This window comes from Scyliorhinus torazame, chromosome 12 (genome assembly GCF_047496885.1).
Source record: "Scyliorhinus torazame isolate Kashiwa2021f chromosome 12, sScyTor2.1, whole genome shotgun sequence".
NCBI classification, from domain to species: Eukaryota; Metazoa; Chordata; class Chondrichthyes; order Carcharhiniformes; family Scyliorhinidae; genus Scyliorhinus; species Scyliorhinus torazame.
In genome coordinates, this window is record NC_092718.1 from 193,396,475 (window position 1) to 193,417,347 (window position 20,873).

The 20,873-nt window shown below is 49.4% G+C and overlaps 1 protein-coding gene across 2 annotated transcripts in view; it reads right to left on the bottom strand.

The window, feature by feature from the left end:
* acaca (acetyl-CoA carboxylase alpha) overlaps positions 1–20,873 on the bottom strand; it is a 363,222-nt gene that overhangs the window by 129,910 nt on the left and 212,439 nt on the right. The gene's annotated exons all lie outside the window — the stretch shown is intronic.

The window sequence follows — 20,873 nt, forward strand, 5'->3', positions numbered from 1 at the left end:
CCCTATCTCCGTAACCCAATAACCCCTCCTAACCTTTTTGGTCACTGAGGGCAATTTATCATGTCCAATCCACCTAATCTGCACGTCTTTGGACTGTGGGAGGAAACCGGAGGAAACACACGCAGACACGGGGAGAACGTGCAGACTCCGCACAGACAGTGCCCCAGCGGAGACTCGAACCTGGGACCCTGGCGCTGTGAAGCCACAGTGCTATCCATGTGTGCTACCGTGCTGCCCATCCTCATAGCAAATACTGAGAGTCCAAGAGAAAAAGACACTAGCTTCAAGAGACAGTAAGGCTTGCTCACCATCCATACTTGACCACTTGAAATCACTATCTTTTGCTTTTTGGGTCATCTATTGTCAGCTCCAGTGAACTAGTTCATTCACCCATGGTGTGAAGATTGATGCAAGAAGGGTATCAGAGGGAACATTTTAAAATTGGCACATTAATAGGAACGCAGCACTGTGCTGCCATGATCAGATTACGCAAGAAACAGACCATTAAAAAATTGTATAAAACTGTACTAGTCACAGTAGATTGTGGAAACTACTTGATTTGTTGCATGATGTCAAACCTTGTGTGGCAGTCACCACTGTTGTATTATATTGTATATACTGCACTGCATATGAGGGTATTACGGTAAGGCCCCTGTTCTACAGGTACGGGGGTAGATCCCTGCCTGCTGGCTCCGCCCAGTAGGCAGAGTATAAATGTGTGCGCTCTCCGAACTGCAGCCATTTAGGCAGCAGCTGTAGGAGGCCACACATCTCTGTGTAATAAAGCCTCGATTATTCGCTACTCTCGTCTCGTCGTAATTGATAGTGCATCAATTTATTACACAGAGATTTTACAAAGATGGATCTCCGCATCAAGCCGGATCGCCTGCGGCTGCATCCTCACGCAGACAACGCCAAAAATGACTTCGCACATTGGCTAGCTTGCTTTGAAGCATACATCGGATCTGCGACAGACCCAATCCCAGAAGCACAGAAGCTCCAGATTCTGTACAGACTGCTGAGCTCCAATGTCTTTCTCCTCATCCAGGACGCGCCTACCTACGCAGAGGCCATGGCGCTACTGAAAGAAAACTACGCTCAGCAGACCAACAAGATTTTCGCCAGGCGCCTCCTATCCACATGGCACCAACTACCCGGTGAGTCTGTGGAGGATTTCTGGCGTGCACTGCTCGCCCTGGTGAGAGACTGTGATTGCCAGGCCGTTTCGGCCGCTGAACATTCTAACCTGCTAATGAGAGACGCATTCATTACGGGCACAGGGTCGGCCTACATCCACCAGCACCTCTTAGAAGGGGCTACACCTGACCTCGCGGCGACCAAGAAACTAGCGCTCTCGCTCACAGTCGCCTCACGCAACGTACAGGCATATGCCCCCGACCGCACGGCCCACCCCTCCTGGGCATCATGGACCCCGCCAGCGGCCACCCCATCAGCGACCGCCCCCAACCAACCCTGCGCCGCGCAGCAGCCAACCAACCCCGGGGGACCCAAGTGCTACTTCTGCGGACAGACAATACACCCCCCGGCAGCACTGCCCGGCACGGAGCGCGCTCTGCAAGGCCTGCGGCAAGAAAGGACATTTCGCTGCAGTGTGCCAGGCCCGCTCAATCGCCGCTATTGTTCCTGCACCCCCCCGCGTGCGGCCAGTGGGCGCAGCCATCTTCCTTGCCTCAGACCATGTGCCGCCCGTGGGCGCAGCCATCTTGCGCCCCTCACAACACGTGTGGCCCGTGGGCGCCGCCATCTTGCTTGCCTCACAACCAATGGGCGCCGCCATCTTGCTTGCCTCACAACCAATGGGCGGAGCCATCTTGCCTGCCCCAGGACACGTGCGGCCGGAGGGCATCGCCAAAGGTCTGTGGAATCTGTAATTGATTTTACGAATGATTGCACAGGACATGTTGCATCAATTGCAAAGAGATCAATTGCAATGCTCTTGGATAATAAGAAATACAGGTCCATGTGGCCTGGCGATCTTTGACCTGGAAGCAGTATCAACAGGAAGTTAAGAAGGAAGCCATGGGTGTCATTCTCCGACCCCCCGCCGGGTCGGAGAATGGCCGTTGGTCGCCGTGAATCCCGCCCCCGCCGAAGTCTCCGGTACCGGAGATTGGGCTGGGGCTGGAATCGGGCCGCGCCGGTTGGCGGGACCCCCCGCTGGATTCTCCGGCCCGGATGGGCCGAAGTCCCGCCCAGAAATTGCCTGTCCCGCCGGCGTAAATCAAAGCTGGTATTTACCGGCGGGACCAGGCAGCGTGGGCGGGCTCCGGGGTCCTGGGGGGGGGGGGGCGCGGGGGCGATCTGACCCCGGGGGGGTGCCCCCACGGTGGCCTGGCCCGCGATCGGGGCCCACCGATCCGCGGGCGGGCCTGTGCCGTGGGGGCACTCTTTGCCTTCCGCCTCCGCCACGGTCTCCACCATGGCGGAGGAGGAAGTGACTTTCCCCACTGCGCATGCGCGGGAAACTGTCGGCGGCCACTGACGCTCCCACGCATGCGTCGCATTTCCGCGGGGCAACAAACGCCATTTCCGCCAGCTGGCGGGGCGGAAATCCCTCCGGCGTCGGCCTAGCCCCTCAATGTTGGGGCTCGGCCCCCAAAGATGCGGAGCATTCCGCACCTTTGGGCCGGCGCGATGCCCGTCTGATTGGCGGCGTTTTTGGCGCCAGTCGGCGGACATCGCGCCGTTGGGGGAGAATTTCGCCCCATGTGTCTGGCAAACAAAGGAAAGCTACAATTCGCAGAGCTGGAGGGGCGGTGAAGACAATTGGCAGGCAGATGCAGACACTGAGAAAGCAGACAGAGATAGAAAGACGAATCACCAAATTCTTGTGGAGAAGAAGTATATCTCTCAGGAAGGGGTCAGTTTTTCTGTTTGGGAGAATCTGTTCGGGAGAAAAGGAGACAGGAGCTTTTGGAGGCAATGTGAGAGCTGGCTAAAAAGATCTAAAACCTGGGAACTTGTGTGAACAGCTCAGACACAGTTGGGTATTTTCCCAAAATGGGCTAAACCTCGAATCAGAGTGTTCTTGGTTAGTCGGTTGAAAAGAAACTCCGGACTGTTGTGACTCAAGGGAGAGAGAGTTCATAAAAGTGTGTCTTTCTGATGATGATCGTGCTCATGAAACTCAAAGGTGAAAGCTGTTGTCAGATAGGACTCTGACTTACCCCGCATAAATAAACAATGATATATTGTGGAACCGTGCAGGCCCATTAGGCTGCATTTGTTCAAGGAATGGTGCGTGCGCTTGTGGTCCTGTTCAAAGTATTTTTGTTGCATTGACTATTAAAAATAAAATTTACCTTTTTATTTGAAGTGCTATTTGCCTGTTAATTCATGCTGATTCTGATTAGGTTGAGATAAAGGTTTCAAAAACACAATTCTTGCTGGTAATTTTTTTCTTGGGGTAATTTTTTTCTTTGGTAAATTTGCACAAAACTGAAATAATTTGCCAATAAGCTCTAAGTACAGATGTTTTATAAAATACAGATATTTGATTGAAGAGTGCACTCATGACGCATACTATTTCTAGTCCCACTCAGAAACTAGGTTCCTTCAGGTCCTCCCTGAAACCTACCAACCCTAATTTGAAAATTTCTTAGAAAATTACACCTTAAAGTAATTTGCTCTTACAGTGCAGGAAACAATCAGGACTGTAGGGAGCTATTTTGTTTAAGCATAAAGTAGATTAACTGCAAACAAAAAATAATGACTAGGGGTGGATTCTCCAGCCATTTCCGCCAGCGAGATCTTCCAGTCCTCCTGAAATCGACACCGGCCATGGGTTCCCCAACAGCAGCTGATGCCAAGCCCCTTCTACCACGGGAAAACCCACCATATTTTTTTGGGGGGGGGGGGGGGGGCAGTGTGCCTGGAGAATTCCACCCTAGGTTGCAAATTTCTCTCTGACTCAACCTTCAAATTCTGCCATTTAAGTCAATATCTTGCAAGCCTATGTCATTTTATAATAAAATAAAGCAAAGCCAGCTCAGCACTCACATAATTAATCATGCCCAAGGTGCGACGAGGATGCAAAAATTGGGACAATTGGTGTTTTAAAAGCACAACCAATGCAATCAGGGCTAATGCTGCTTTTAAGAGCTTGTGCAAACCTGGTTTCTTCCTTCAGAAATAACATTTTATGTTGCACCGAGTTAGCCACAGGTGTAGGGTTGCATTCCACCCACCCCACCACTCCCCCAATCCAATCCAGCTTTTATTATTTGAACGGAATTGAAATTTACACGTTGTTCCTTTCCGCTGCCACAATTTACCCTGCATCATCTAATTCGACAGTCGAGCCACGTTAATTTACTGATGGGGGCGGGGGGGGGGGGGAAAGAGAGAAGAAAAAAACCTCTGCCTCAGCAAAAGTTTTCATTAAAATTTTAGACAAATGATCTCCTTGTCCTTCTCTCCACTGCCTGGGGCTCCATGCTATTTCTATGCAAATAACAACCTCAGAGTTTATATCCTATTATTTCCACCGGAGCTGCGCCGACATGACCTGAAACGCAAGAGATGGAGCGAGTGATTGCTGGAGTGTGAAAAAAAAATATCGTCAGGAGTCAGAACCAAGAACAAAAAAAAATGCTGGGATAACGTATTTATCTCGAGCTGTATTGAAATTCATTCTGTGTCGGCGATCATGCTCAATCCATCTGCTTTATGTTATCATTTGCATTTCATGCCTCCTGGCTTTGATGTGCTGATACTTTGATGCAGTCTGAGGCGTACATTATCATTATTTCAATTTTCACACGAGCCGACAGGTCAGGGAGATCGAAATGTTGATGTTTCACATACAGCTGTTTATTGTAAGATGGGACGGAAGGATGTCCATGACACCTTGCCATCTCTGTTCATTATGCATGCAAGTATTCCAGTGGCAAATTAAAGCTGATTCAATGTGAGTAAAATCCAATTTTTTTTTCTCCTCGCTCTCCCTCTCTCTCTCACACACACACTCGCCTGTACCTCGTAGGCAAGGGTTCACAGGGCACCTAAATGAATCTAGGTGTCTTACGGCAATTTGGTTCTGTAGTTACAGACCACTGACACATAGAAGGTAATGCAGACATAACGTGATTAGGCAACTTCCAGCACTGATCACCCGCCACCCCCCTTGATAAAATAATCTGGGCTGCAAATGATAATGGCCAGCTGAAGGCTGCCTCTATCGCACATTAGCTGTCTGTGAATCACCACCAAACTGAGCAGTGACACAGACTCAGCCAAGCAGAAAGCAAGCCCTGTCTAGATTCCAGCAGAAAGTGGCACCCTTGACCGGCCTTATTCCACATTAAGGGGGAAGAAGCAAAACAACACACAGTTAGCTAAGCTTTTCCCTCTAGGCTGCATGAATTGCACGGTTTGCCTCAGAAACAGCTCCATCTCCCACAAAAACCACACCAACAGCAACCTCTACCCTCCCTGTGCTTTATGGTTTTCTAAAAGGAAAGCTTTCCATTTCAGAAAAAAAAAGAAAATGAAGTTTTTGTGTCGTCAATCTCTCTTGATGAGACGACGGCAATTTCAATGAGCTCGCACTCTCCCTCTCCAATCTCCCACCCGTGGATTCCTCTAAACTGAAAACTGGGGAACTATTTCCATTTTTCCTGTATAATTTCTGCCCTTCCTTCTCAGTCACCCTGTAGCAGAAAGCTCCTAGCATTTGATGTTGTGCATTATAAGCAATATCACCATTCCTTTGATAGCTATGTGATGATCGCAATGACTACTGAACTCAACATTGCAGATAGTGTCACGGCTCTGTGAAAGCATTACATTATCAAATTGTTTTGTCATAGTTGCAAACTAAGAAAACAATATCTCTGGGTCACCTCAGGTGGTTTACATTCTAACTTAACAATTTGCCATTGTTTTATTTTAAAGTGCAGTATTACAAAGTTTTTCAGAATTTAAAATGTTAATTTTCTTATTGCATCTACATATCCGATCTCTACAACATGGCTAGAATCTCGGAATAGCCTGTCCTCAGGGCAGTTAGGTTAGCTTGCAGTCAGGGGGTGAAAAGGTAAGTTGTCTACCTGTAAAATACTTGAGCTCCAGAGAAGACGGTGAAACAGAGATTATACCAGAGATGTCAGCATATAAATTGACTTTTGAAGCCCCAAAAAATCCCTCCAGGAATGGGAGTCAATTTATACACCGAGTATAAAAGTGACCCACCACCTTTGTCGTTTGCCACGTGGGATCTTCTCTGTGTGGGGATGTCTTAACACCACCCGCCCCCCCCCTTACACCTTTGCAACGTAGCCCGTATTGCCTGCTTGGTCCCTTTCACCCAGTCTTGATCCCAGTCAGAAGGCAACAGTAAGTAAAACATCTATTTTGGATGTGGGGTTAAAAATCGAGGCTGGCTACTAATGAGAGTACAGCATGCCGTGGCTGAAAAGGGAGGGGTTGGCCTAAACAGCATACATGTGCAAAAACATTCTCAGAGGTCAGAAAGATAGGGTCGTCTTGTATGCCAAGTTGATCAAAGCACCACGGCTACAGTATTTGAAAGAAAATTGTACGTTTTGCCAGTACGTCAAGGATCCAACTCAATTTGCAGGAAGCGAACAATGCTTCAACCCAGTCAAATGCCCAATCTTGAAAAAGTTATGGAGCAATAGTCTCATTTTTCACCAATATTCTGCTGTAATATTGGTATTGCATCAATAGAAGGTGATTAGGCATGGCATGTTATACAGTTAAAAATACCTGTGCTTGCTACATTTGTTCTGATATGCTGCCAAAGTGCTATAATGCTACATAAAACATCATAAAGGCAATACAAAAATCCTGGCTTCTGAGAAGATCCGAGTCAAACTAATGACTTGTCCAAACTATAGGGCAGACAGCAAAGTAATTTTTAAAATGATTTTATTGTAGAGAGTCTAATGGGATAAAATTGTCCTGTATATTCCAGTAAAAGCACATCTATGATTATATTTGATTGGCCTGTCCCTGTGTTGTATTGTTCTTTATATGGTTATACATACATTCTGGACAATGTTCACCTGGATAAATTCTCTCCAATTGCTCCAATGGGTTTATTCATAAGTAGCTGAGCCATACAAACAAGGAGGATTGGTTTAAAACAAAAATTGCAAAGAAAAGCAACTACACAATGTTGTATGGCAGCTTCGGAGTACCAACAGGCCATTTGGAAGGGTTATATCTGCAGTCTCTCATTTCAATAGCTACTATGCCAATTGTAAGCCTAACGAATTGGATGTTTGTCAGCAAGTTTAGGGTTTTGTGATATTGGAAGTAAAAATCATTACTCCATTTCTGCTTTATTAGATTTTCCCTGCCTTGATCCTTGGCGGCGGGAGGCAGCCCATCGTTAGCCAGCAGTGGAACCTTCCGGTCCTGCCACTTCCAAGTCCACAACCACTACCATCTAGAAGGACAAGAGCAGTAGATACCTGGGAACCCGCCCACGGAGGTTCACTCACCATCCTGACTTGGAAATATATCGCTATTTCTTCGCTGTCGCTGGGGCAAAATCCTGGAACTCCCTCCCTAACAGCACAGTGGGTGTACCTACACCTCAAGGACTGCAGCAGTTCAAGAAGGCAACTCACCACCACATTCTGAAGGGCAACTAGGGATGGGCAATAGATGCTGGCCAACCAGCGACACCCACATCCCGTAAATGAATTTTAAAATTTTTTTTTTCCAAATGGGATTTCCCATTGAATCCACCCCCTGCTGCTGAAAAACCCGCAACAGGGGTTCGCCACTGGTGGGGCCAGAAGATCCCGCTGGTGAGAATGGCCAGAAAATCCCTCCCACAAATGTCCCTAATGCGGCTTAGGAGACGGGCTTCTATTTGATTCTCAGGGCACAGCCCGGAAGTGGTTATGGTAGAGTGAAACTGCAATAGATGAGGGCTTTGCCATGTTTTTACTCTCTCCTTGTGAAGAAATCAATTTAACCCCTTTGCTCAGTAACATCAAATATGGGAGCATAGATGAGACAAGATGAGCTGGCGATTACAATTCCACATTGTTGTACGGTCGAAGCTTTAAAACAACTGTGGATCAATCAGGGTGGCCTGGCAGTTGATTACCTCACTTGAGTGTGCATCAACAGTCCTCAGCCAGACCACAAAACAGCGTCAAACTAAACAATAGAATCCTGTGGAATGAAAGTGTGCATATCTTGCTAAGCATAGCAATAATAAAGTAGCATTAGCCTTGGGTAGGCCCAAGAACATTCTTCTCAACAAAAAAGCCATCATAGGGGGTGAAATGTAAACAAATAAAACACTGCAGAACTAATTGCAGGTGCCAATGTTACCGCTAAAGTTGTGGAGTCCTTTTAAGGGCTTTAGGCTGAAACCATATCAGGCCCACAATTTACATATTTAAGGAGTCTAACACCTGTTTCGGAACTTCATCAAAAGTTTGGCAGTGGGTGATCAGAGCAGGAGTTAGGTCTGCCCAGCACCAAGGATTCTTCCATGTCCCCCGCAGCCACCAAAGGTTTGATTTGTAGGTATTCCTACAGAACCGTATGTACAGGAGTTCTCTACTGGAGTCACGATCTGTCTCCCCTGTAGCCCATTTCAAACCCACATCCATCTCCATTATCTGCCCAGGGTCTGCTGCAAAGTGTCATGATATCCACATCAGCATATCATGGTGCAATCACACACACACTGATGGACAGGCAGTTGGACCAATCAGCACACACATAACATTGCAGCCAATCACCAGAGAGAACTCACGCACTATAAAAACAGGGAACACCACAGTTCCCGTTCATTCCACCAGGAGTTAGCTCAGAGCACAGAGCTCACAGCGTGCCACTCAGACATATTCCATGTGCTGAGTGCCTCACTAAGATAGTGATAGGGCTGGGTCCACAGATTAGCTGGTGAAGCACGTACCCAAGCCAGCAGTTAGTTGTAACCGTTGTTAAGAAAATAAAACAGAGTTGTACCATCTACAGCTGTGTTGGATCATTTGTGCAGCAGAACACCCAACATGACATGATACCAGTTGTGGAAGCTAACCAGCGACTGTGAGACCTACCTGCACCCTTTCAGAAATCCGCCATCCTGCTCCATGGAAACCATCAGCCCGCCGCAGCCGCTCCGAATCGCTGGAAACCTTGGGGTCAACTGGAAGCTGTTTAAACAGCGCTTCCAGCTCTTCCTAGAAGCCACATACAGGGAGAATGCATCGGACACCAGGAAGATCACCCGCCTCCTCTCCATGGTGGGGCAACACGCCATCCACATCTATAACACACTGGCATTCACGGAAGGCGAGGACAAAACAAAATATAAGACGGTGCTTCTCAAGTTCGATGAACACTTCAGCGTGGAAGTCAATGAGAGCTTTGAGAGGTATCTCTTCCAGCAGCGCCTGCAGGGCAAGGATGAGCCTTTCCAATCTTACTTGAGACACCTCCGTATCCTCGCGCAGTCCTGCGGCTATGAGGCCACCTCCGACTCCATGATACGGGATCAGATAGTTTTTGGGGTCATCTTGGAAACCCTATGCCAGCAGCTCCTTAAAATAAAGCGCCTCACCCTAGCGACTGCCATCGAGACCTGCGTCCTCCATGAGAACGCGGCCAGCTGGTACTCCCAAATCCAGGCTGAAATGGCACGGGTCCTACAAGGCGGAGCGGGTCCAGTCGATCGAGTTCCTCCCGGCCCATGGCCCGGACGAGGGCGGCCATTTTGAGCACTTTCCGAGGCCTCCCCCGCTTGTACACGCCAAAAAAGGGGACGTTGGCGCAGAGGGAAGTGATGCGCAGGCGCGCTCTACGCAAGACCGCACTGCGCATGCGCAGTGGCGCAACAAACGCAATGAACGCCATGACGTGCAGCAACTGTGGCTCCGCCCACTTAAAGCGGCAATGTCCGGCCAAAGCGCGACAATGCTTCCGCTGTGGCAGGATGAGCCACTACGCTGCCTGCTGTCGAGCAGCTCAACCTGCCAACTCCCAACAATTCCGCTAGCCTCGCAGGGACGTGCAGGCGATTCAGCCCCCCTACGCTGATTCATATCCAGACAGTATGCAGACCAGCGATACCGTAGACAGGGAGCCCTTCTGCGTTGCGGTAATCCACAAGAACCGGATGTCCCCAAGTCGGAACCACCAGCCGCTGCCAGTGCACAGCATTGATCCGGGAGTTGAGTGGTGTGCCACCCTAACGGTCAACCGATCACAGGTCACATTTCACCTGGACACTGGTGCCTCCGCCAATCTCCTCGCATGGTCAGCCTTCCAGACCTTGAAGGTTAAACCACAGATTCTGCCATCCCACTATCAGCTGGTTGACTACAATGGAAACGTCATCCCGGCCACGGGGTCCTGCCAGCTCGATGTTACACACAGCTCACACAAAGCCACATTATCATTTGAAATAGTTGGATCCTCGAAGGACTCTCTGTTAGGTGCACAGGCGTGCAAGATCCTCCAACTCGTTCAGCGGGTACACACTCTTCTCCAGAAGGCACGTCCGATTTCCCGGATGCAGACTTTAGGGCGCAGCTCCACTCATTCCCCGCGCACAACCAGGAGGTTGTCGAGGGCATGGACACACTGCCCTACACGTACAAAATACGGCTCAAACCGGACGCCACCCCGGTCGTTCACGCACCTCGTAGGGTCCCAGCACCACTCAAGGACCGCCTCAAGCAGCATCTTCAGGACCTGCAGGACCAAGGAGTGCTTTCCCGGGTCACGGAGCCAACGCCATGGGTCAGCTCCATGGTGTGCGTAAAGAAGCCCTCCGGCGAGCTTCGGATCCGTATCGACCCGAAATATTTGAATCACAACATTATGAGGGAATACTACCCCATACCCAAACGAGAAGAAATCACGAGCGAAATGGCTCGGGCAAAAATATTTACTAAGCTTGATGTCTCCAAGGGCTTTTGGCAGATTCAATTGGATCAGTCCAGCAGGAAGCTGTGCACTTTCAACACTCCATTTGGCAGATACTGCTACAATAGGATGCCATTCGGCATCATCTCGGCCTCAGAGGTGTTCCATCGCATCATGGAACAGATGATGGAGGGCATCGAAGGGGTACGCGTCTACGTAGACGACGTTATCATCTGGTCCACCACACCACAGGAGCACATCAGTCGTCTCCAACGTTTCTTTGCACGGATACGAGATCAGGACCTGCGCCTCAACGGAGCCAAGTGCTCTTTTGGCCAGACTGAGCTCAAGTTTTGGGGGGACCACATCTCCCGGTCGGGTGTGCGGCCGGATGCTGACAAAGTGGCAGCCATCGCAGCCGTCAGACAAGAAGGCAGTGCTGCGCTTTATCGGGATGGTCAACTTCCTGGGGAAGTTTATTCCTAACCTTGCTTCGCACATGACAGCTCTTCGCCACCTGGTCAAAAAGACAACGGCGTTCCAGTGGCTGCCCGCACACCAGAATGAATGGGAGGAGCTCAGGATCAAGCTCACCACCGCCCCGCTATTGGTGTTCTTCGACACTACTCGAGACACAAAGATCTCGACTGATGCCAGCCAGTCTGGCATTGGGGCGGTACTCCTGCAACGGGACAACACCGCATCATGGGCCCCGGTCGCCTATGCGTCGCGGGCCATGACCCCCACTGAACAGCTCTATGCGCAGATTGAGAAGGAGTGCCTAGGCGTATTGACTGGCATCGAAAAATTTCACGATTATGTATATGGTCTTCCGCAGTTCACTGTGGAGACCGACCATCGCCCCCCTGGTCGGCATCATTCAGAAGGACCTCAACTATATGACCTCTCGCCTCCAGCGCATTCTGCTCAAGCTCCGGAGGTACGACTTCCAACTTGTCTACACCCCGGGAAAGGACCTCATCATCGCAGATGCTTTGTCCAGGGCGGTCAACACACCCCCCGACTCGGAGGGGTTAGTTTGTCAGGTGGACGCACAAGTAGCCTTCACATCGGCCAATCTGCCGGCCACTGATGCATGTCTGGCCCACATTCGCCGTGAGACTGCGGCTGACCCCCTTATACAGCGTGTGATGCGCCACATGACGGAAGGGTGGCTCAAGGGGCAGTGCCCACAATTTTACAATGTCCGGGACGACTTGGCCGTCATTGATGGTGTCCTCTTGAACTTGGACCAGATCGTGATCCCACACAGCATGCACCGGCTTGTCCTCAAACAACTGCACGAAGGCTATCTCGGAGTTGAAAAGTGCAGGAAGAGGGCCCGAGAGGCTGTGTACTGGCCGGGCATCAGCGACGACATCGCCAACATGGTGCTCAACTGCCCCACCTGCCAAAAGTTTCAGCCGGCGCAACCCACTGAGACACTTCAGCCCCATGAGTTGGTCACGTCCCCCTGGGCGAAGGTGGGCGTGGACCTCTTTCATGCGCTCGGCAGGGACTACATTATTCTGATTGACTACATCTCAAATTATCCGGAGGTCATACGCCTGCAGGACACGACGTCATCAGCTGTCATCCGGGCATGCAAAGAAACCTTTGCTCGCCCTGGAATTCCGCTCACCGTCATGTCCGACAACGGGCCTTGCTTTGCGAGCCAAGAATGGTCTTCCTTTGCCACTTCATACAACTTCACATACGTGACGTCTCAGTCTCTTGCATCCTCAGTCGAATGGCATGGCAGAAAAGGGCGTCCAGATTGTGAAGCGGCTCCTCTGCAAGGCTGCTGATGCCGGATCTGACTTCTATTTAGCCCTGCTGGCCTATCGTTCGGCCCCAGTGTCCACGGGGCTCTCACCAGCCCAGCTGTTGATGGGTCGCACCCTCAGAACCACTGTGCCATCCATTCATGCTCCTGACCTCGACCATGCTCCAGTATTGCGAAGGATGCAACAGCATGCTCAGCATAAGGTAGCACATGACGCTCGGGCGACTGATCTTCCTGCCCTGGCGCCTGGAGACAACGTCCGCATACACCTACCGGAGGGTGGCTGGTCGGCTACCGCCGAGGTTCTCCGCCACGTGGCTCCCCGCTCATTCCTGATTTGCATGCCTGATGGCTCCATTCGCCGCCGTAATTGACGGGCCCCTCGTCTGGTTCCGCGCTCGCTACGAGATCATGCACCGGTGCCACGCCATCCTATTGTCGACTTTGTTGAGCTTCCTGCCACTCTGCCTCTTCCTCTCTCGCCCGTGGCCAGGCCCATTCCTCAGCCGGTGGATCCTGACCCACCCTTGAGGCGGTCAACCTGAATTCGTCGCCCACCTGAGAGACTTGACTTATGAGCCTGTTAGCACATTGGACTCACTGAATTGTTTTACAGTACTGTTAACGAGTTTCTTTTCTTGTCGTTCATTGTTCCAGAAGTTCTCTCTTGTCGTTTGTTGATTGCATTTGTTCTATTATTGGTACAACCTCGTTGTTCTGTTGCACCTGACACCTTCCTCTGTATATAGTTCAGCCTCATGTACATGTTGTAAATATTGCACACACATACTCAGATGCACTCAGTACAGAATTCTATTTATTAGCATGTAGGAACATACCCTTTGTGAAAGGGGGGGGGGGAATGTCATGATATCCACATCAGCATATCATGGTGCAATCACACACACACTGATGGACAGGCAGTTGGACCAGCCAGCACACACATAACATCGCAGCCAATCACCAGTGAGAGCACACGCACTATAAAACAGGGAACACCACAGTTCCCACTCATTCTAACAGGAGATAGCTCAGAGCACAGAGCTCACAGCGTGCCACTCAATCATAGTCCATGTGCTGAGTGCCTCACTAAGATAGTGATAGGGCTGGGTCCACAGATTAGCTGGTGAAGCACGTACCCAAGCCAGCAGTTAGTTGTAACCGTTGTTAAGACAATAAAACAGAGTTGTACCATCTACAGCCGTGTTGGATCATTTGTGCAGCAGAACACCCAACATGACAAAGTATGCCCAAGAGGCCTGATAGCCAATTTCAAACCACACCAGGGGCCTCATTCCAGATGTGTGCAGCAGGTTTTGGCCCAAAGTCTCAAGTGAACCAGGTACTCTCAGTTAACCAGCATATTCAGTTTAATGTTCATATGAAATTATGATTAGTCATTTTTTTTAGACACCTTCTGAGGTGCCAAATGACATATTCTAATATCAGTCACATTCCACATTTACTTGGAAGTGATACTTGATTGAATGTTCAAATTGGATAATGGGAAAACATCAGGGGCGGGATTCTCCGACCCGCTCCTGCCGCCGCCGAATTCTCCGGCACCGGAGATTCGGCGGGGGCGGGAATCGCGCCGCGCCGGTCGGCGGGCCCCCCCAGCGATACTCCAGCCCGCAATGGGCCGAAGTCCCGCTGCTGTAATGCCGTTCCCACCGCCGTGAATTAAACCACCTCCCTTACCGGCGGGACCAGGCGGCGCGAGCGGGCTCTAGGGTCGCGGGGTGTCCCCACGGTGGCCTGGCCCGCGATCGGGGCCCACCGATCCGCGGGCAGGCCTGTGCCGTGGGGGCACTCTTTTACCACGCGTCGGCCGTGTAGGTCTCTGTGATGGCTGACGCGTAGGTGACCCCCCATGCGCATGCGCGGGGATGACGTCAGCAGCCGCTGACGCTCCCGCGCATGCGCGGACTTCCACCGGCTGGCGGAGTCCCTTTGGCCCCGGCTGGCGTGGCGCCAAAGGCCTTCCACGCCAGCCGCCTGGACGGCAACCACTCCGGCGCGGGCCTAGCCCCTAAAGGTGAGGGCTTGGCCCCTAAAGGTGCGGAGAAATCCGTACCTTTGGTGCGGAGAAATCCGTACCTTTGGGACGGCCCGACGTCGGAGTGGTTCACGCCACTCCATTCCGCCGGGACCCCCCGCCCCGTCGGGTAGGGGAGAATTTCGCCCCAGGTTCCTGCAACACCTTACTATGTGACTCAAAGAGACAACATGTAAAGTTATTGCTAACATTAAAAAAAAAACACCTGGTTCACTAATGTCCTTTAAGGAATGAAACCTGCCATCCTTACCTGGTCTGGCCTACATGTGACTCCAGATCCACAGCAATGTCGTTGACTCTTATGGGCGGCACGGTAGCACAGTGGTTAGCTCTGTTGCTTCACGGCACCAGGGTCCCAGGATTCCCGGCTTGGGTCACTGTCGGTGCGGAGTCTGCACGCTCTCCCCGTGTCTGTGTGGGTTTCCTCCGGGTGCTCCGGTTTCCTCCCACAAGTCCCGAAAGATGTGCCGTTAGGTGAATTGGACATTCTGAATTCTCCCTGTGTACCCGAACAGGCGCTGGAATGTGGCGACCAGGGGATTTTCACAGTAACTTCATTGCAGTAAGCTTACCTGTGACAATAATAAACATTATTAAATGCCCTCAGAGATTGGCAATAAATGCTGGCCCAGCCAGCAATGCCCACATCCCGTGAATGAATTAACAAAAAATCCTGCAAAGGTGTAAAATAATTCACCTTTCATTTTGAAGGTAAAATGAAAATGTGCCATGGTATAAAAATCAGGCCATTTCACCTCTTAAGCAATTTCTTGTACAATGCTGGAAATGGTCATTTTGAAAGCAATTAGGAAGCAGCAACAATAATAATAATCTTTATTATCCCAAGTAGGTTTACATTAACACTGCAATGAAGTTACTGTAGTAGCCACATTCCGGCACCTGTTCGGGTACACAGAGAGAATTCAGAATGTCCAATTTACCCAACAGCAAGCCTTTCTGGATGTGGGAGGAAACCAGAGCACCCGGAGGAAACCCATGCAAACACAGGGAGAACGTGCAGACACAGTGACCCAAGCTGGGAATTGAACCTGGGATCCTGGCGCTGTGAAGCAACAGTGCTAACCACTGTGCTCCAGTGCCGCCAATAATATTGCTGTTCTAGGTTAATGGAAGTCTCCATTTACTCCAGGTACTGTGTTCAATTTAATCTTCTTGCTAGGCCAACGCAAATAAAGCCCAATCAGATCAATTCCAACAATCTATTTGTTACTTTGTTTTTCACCTGACTACAACTCTAATAGACCTATAACATTAGTGAGATGCAATCAAAAATATTAATAAAATAAACATGCTTCCCCTATAAATGAGAATTTCTTTCACTTCATGAAGTTCTCTTCCATAGTGCAGGTGTGTGGAAAAGAGCTATAGCGAAAACTTTGGCCATTAATAGCATTTCACTTAATGTTGGTAGCAATAAAGAATGTTACGGAAGCATTTACTAGCTGTCTCATTTTAATTCCGGCCAGTGGTCAGGGGATGATGGCAAATTGTCCCGAACTTTACAATGCGAGGCCAGGGAGATTTGAGCGCTCTGGGCCTATCTTCTTTACCTTCTAGATTGACCTGGCAGCAGGCTATTTCTAATCACGATCAGGGAATAATTCACACAGAGTATTAAGTCAAGGAGAAAACATTGTACAAAAGAATGTTGGACAGAGTATAAACACTTCAACTTTTAGGAATGTAGGAGCAAGTGTAGGCTATTCAGTCCATTGAGCCTACTCTGCCATTAAATATGATCATGGCTGATCATCCGCTTCAATGCCTTTTCCCCCACATCTCTTTGCATCATTGGCATTTCAAAATCTGTCAATCTCTGCTTTAAACATACTCAATGACTGAGCTTACACAGCCCTTTGGGGGTAGAGAATTCCAAAGATTCACAACCTTCTGAGCAAACAAATTTCTCCTCATCTTGGTCCTAAGAGGCTTGCCCCTTAATTTGAATTGATGTCCCCTGGCTTTAGACTCTCCAACCAAGGGAAACGTCTTACTTGATCCTGCCTATCCCTTTAAGTACTTTCTAGGTTTCAATGAGATCACCTCTCATTCTTCAGAACTTCAGGCCCAGTTTCCCTAATTTCTTTTCATAGGACTGACCTGCCATTCCAGGAACATGTCTGGTGAACCTTTGTTGCACTCCCTCTATGGCAAGAATATTCTTCCTAAGGTAAGGGGACGATAACTACAGCACTTCAGGTAACGTCTAGCCAAGGTTCTGTACAATTGGAGCAAGACTTCAGTACTCCTGTACTCAAACCCTCTTGCGATAAAGGCCCATATACCATCAGTTTTCCTAAATGCCTGCTGCAAATGCAGGTTAGCCTTCAATGACTTACTGATGAGGACATGCAGGTCCCTTTGCACACCTACACTTTCTAATCCCTCACCATCTACGAAATACTCTACACAGCTGTTCCTCCTACCAAAGTAAATAACCTCAATTCTTTCTGTTGTTTTCCATCTGCCATGTTCTTGCCCACTCAGTAAGTCTGTCCAAATCCTGTTAAGCCACTTTGCATCTTCCTCAAAGCACATACCCACCAAGTTTTGTCTCATCCGCAAACATGGAAATATTACATTTGCCCCCCCCCCCCCCCCCCCTACACTGCATTCTACTCTTCTTTATCCTCAAAATGTCCAACAGGTCCGTTAAACATGATTTCCCATTCATAAAACCATGAGGTTATGCCCAATTAGATCATTATTACCCAAATGTCCATTTGTCACACCCTTTAAAAGAGATTCTAGCACTTTCCCTACTACTGATGTACAGGCTAACAGGCCTATAGTCCCCCATTTTCTCTCTCCCTCCCTTCTTAAATAGTGGAGTGACATTTGCCACCTTCCAATCTGCAGCAACAATGCCAGAATCTGTAGAATTTTGCAAAACAATCACCAACGTGTCCACCATCTCCTTGGTGACCTCTTTCAACATGCTGGAATGTAGGTCATCAGGCCCCAGGAACTTATCAACCTTCAGTCCCATTAATTTCGCCAATTCAACCTTCTTATTAATACAAGCTTCCTTCAATTTTGCATTCTCTCTCGTCCCTTGGATCTCTTATTCCAAGAGATTGCTTGCATCTTCCTAAGTAACCTCAATAAACACAGACACAAAGTAATCATTTAGGTTCTCTGCCACTTCTCTATTCCGCACCATAAATTCTCCCGACTCTGCCTGTAATAGTCCCACATTTATCTTTGCCAAGCGTTTCCTTTATATACACTTATAGAAGTCTTTACAGTCCATTTTTTGTTTTTGCTAGTTTTCACTCATATTCTATTCTTTCTTTCCCGGTCATCTTTTGTCCTAAAATGCTCCCAATATTGAGGTTTACTACTATTTCTGGCAACTTTATAGGTCTTTTCTTTTAACCTTATAGAACTCTCAACATCCTTTGTTCGCCATGACTTTTTTGGGTCTTTGTGTCTTTTTTTTTTTTTTTAAATAATTTTTTTTTTTATTCTCCTCCTTTTTCACATTTTCTCCCACATTTACACTCATCAACAATAAACAATAATCAGCAAGATATGTCAATCCCCATAATAACAACGATCCCATCCGCCCACCAACCCCCAAACCTCAGCCCACATGTTTACATAAACAAATGACAAAAAGGAATCAGGGATTACCCATAGTCACCCTTAATCTGCACAGCCCCCCTCCCCCCAACCCACCCACCCCCCCAACTAATGTTCGATGTTATCCAGTTCTTGAAAGTGCATAATAAATAGTGCCCATGACTTGTAGCTGGGGGTCTCTCACCGCCCCCCCCCCCCACCTTTCTTATCCACCATCACCATACCACCGGGCCCTGCCCCATAAGCCTGACCCGCCCCTGTCCATTGTTAACATCAAACCCCTTCCCCCCCCTCCCAAGAACCCCCCCCTACAAAAACATGCCCCAACATCCCTCCCTCCACCCACTCTTGCTCGCCTCGTAGGCCCATTGAAGCCTGCTATCCAGGCTCCAATGTCCGCAGTCCTCCTCTCACCTCACCTCCGTTCACTAACTGACTCTAGTTAGCTAGCGCGGGTGGCTCCCCCCCGCCAATACCTCTCGCCCCCTTCCGCCCAGTCCCAGAGAAAGAAACACCAAAACAAGCCCAACAATCCAACCCCTGCAATTCACTAACATAACATTTAACCGTCGCAACACAGAACGCCATTAACTTGAACTCTGTAACAATGCAAAGAGAAGTAAATTTCAAATTTCAATACAAATCAGTAAAAAGAAAGTTGTAACATTTGTACATTTGTACATTTTCCAGCCGCTCAAACACAGTCAACAGTCTTTCTTCCAGTTCCGCTCTTCACGTCTGTCCCAAGCCTTCTGCCCTCATGCCGCCTCCGCTGTCTCAAAATAAATGTCTTTGGCTTTATATGTTACTCTCAACTTCGCCGGGTACACCACACCAAATCGCACCCCCTTCTTGTACAAAGCCGCCTTCACTCGCCCAAACGCCGCTCGTCTTTTTGCCAACTCCACCGTCCAGTCCTGGTAGATCCGAACCGCAGCACCTCACGCTTCTGCTTCGCCCAGCTTAATACTTTCTCCTTCATGCAAAACTTATGGAAGCAGATAATTACTGCCCTTGGCGGCTCGTTCACTTTGGGCTTCGGCCTTAATGACCGATGAGCTCGGTCTAGCTCGTACAGGGTGGGGTTCTCACCCTCCCCCATCAGCTCCGCCAACTTCTTAGCGAAGTATTGCGTTGGCCTTGGGCCCTCTGTCCCTTCGGGCAAGCCCACAATTCTCAAATTGTGCCGCCTTGAGCGGTTTTCCAAGTCTTCCAGCTTTGCTCGGAGCCCTCTGTTAACCTCCACCACCCTCCGCAGCTCGTCCCCCATCGAGGTGACCTGGTCGCTGTGTCGTGTCACGGCCTCCTCCACCTCCTTCATCTTCTCGCCCTGCTCTCTCACCTCGGCCAATGCCTTTGCCACCTCCACCCTGATCGGGCCGATTGCCTCCTCCACCAATGACCTCACCACGACCACCATCTCTTTCCTCAGGATCTCCATGTGCCTCACCAAACGTTTTTCCAGCTCCATCACCATCACCTCGGTCATCTTCTCCACCATAAGTAGTGCGGTCCCGCCTTGCAGTTCGGCTTCCGCCATCCTGTCAACACTTTTGCTCGTCTTCTCCTTTGGCGGCGAACCCGCGTTTCCTCCTTTCTTTGACGCTGCTTTTCGCATCTTTTAGCGGCTTACTGTTTTTTATCTTCTTTCCTTTCTCCTCTCTCCCCCTTCACCCTCCTGCCCTTCATCAATCTGACATTCTTCTTTTTTGAGAAAAAAAAAAACTTTTACCAAACTTCCATAAATCTTCTTTCTTTCTCCTCTACATTCACCTGGGACCAGGCTTCAACCTTCTTCCTAGGTGGGAGCCATCCGACGTGGAGCAGTCTCCGTACATGGCGCTCGGGCCTGCCGCCACGGCCTCTCCGTAGCTCCGCCCCCGCTGCTCTGACCTGCCGGGCCCGGCACCTCAGCCCCCGCCGCCCGACACCCGCCCGGGGTTCTTCGCCGGCTTTTAAACCGGGGGCCCCGCTGGCTGCTCATGGCGGCCCCAAAGGCCGACGATAGTCGGGGAGTGTGTGGGGTCTCGGGGATTTCCCCGAAATCGCCACTGGCGGGAGCTCTTTTTTTTGCGGCCGCCCTGCTCACCCACCCCACCGGAAGTCGGTCTTTGTGTCTTATGCATAATTGCTGCAAACCATGTTGGAATTTTTTTAAAGGCTGTGCATTGCATTTGTACAGTCATACCTTTAAATGTCCTTTCTTAATTCACCTCAGCCAACTTTTGCCCCTTTGTTCGAATTGAACACGCTGATTTCAGATTTAACTATATTTTCAAATATAATGTAAAATAACTATCATATTGTGGTCACTCATCCCTAAAAGCTCTTTAAAACAAGATTATTTCATTACATAATACCAGACCTAAAACAGCCTGGATTTAAATCTTATGTAATTCAGACTTATTATTTATATGTGTAGAATCATGTAGAATTTTCATTCCTTAGCACTACTGCCTCATGGACCCGAGGACCCAGGTTGGGTCCCAGCCTTGGGTCACTGTCCGTGTGACGTTTGCACATTCTCCCAGTGTCTGC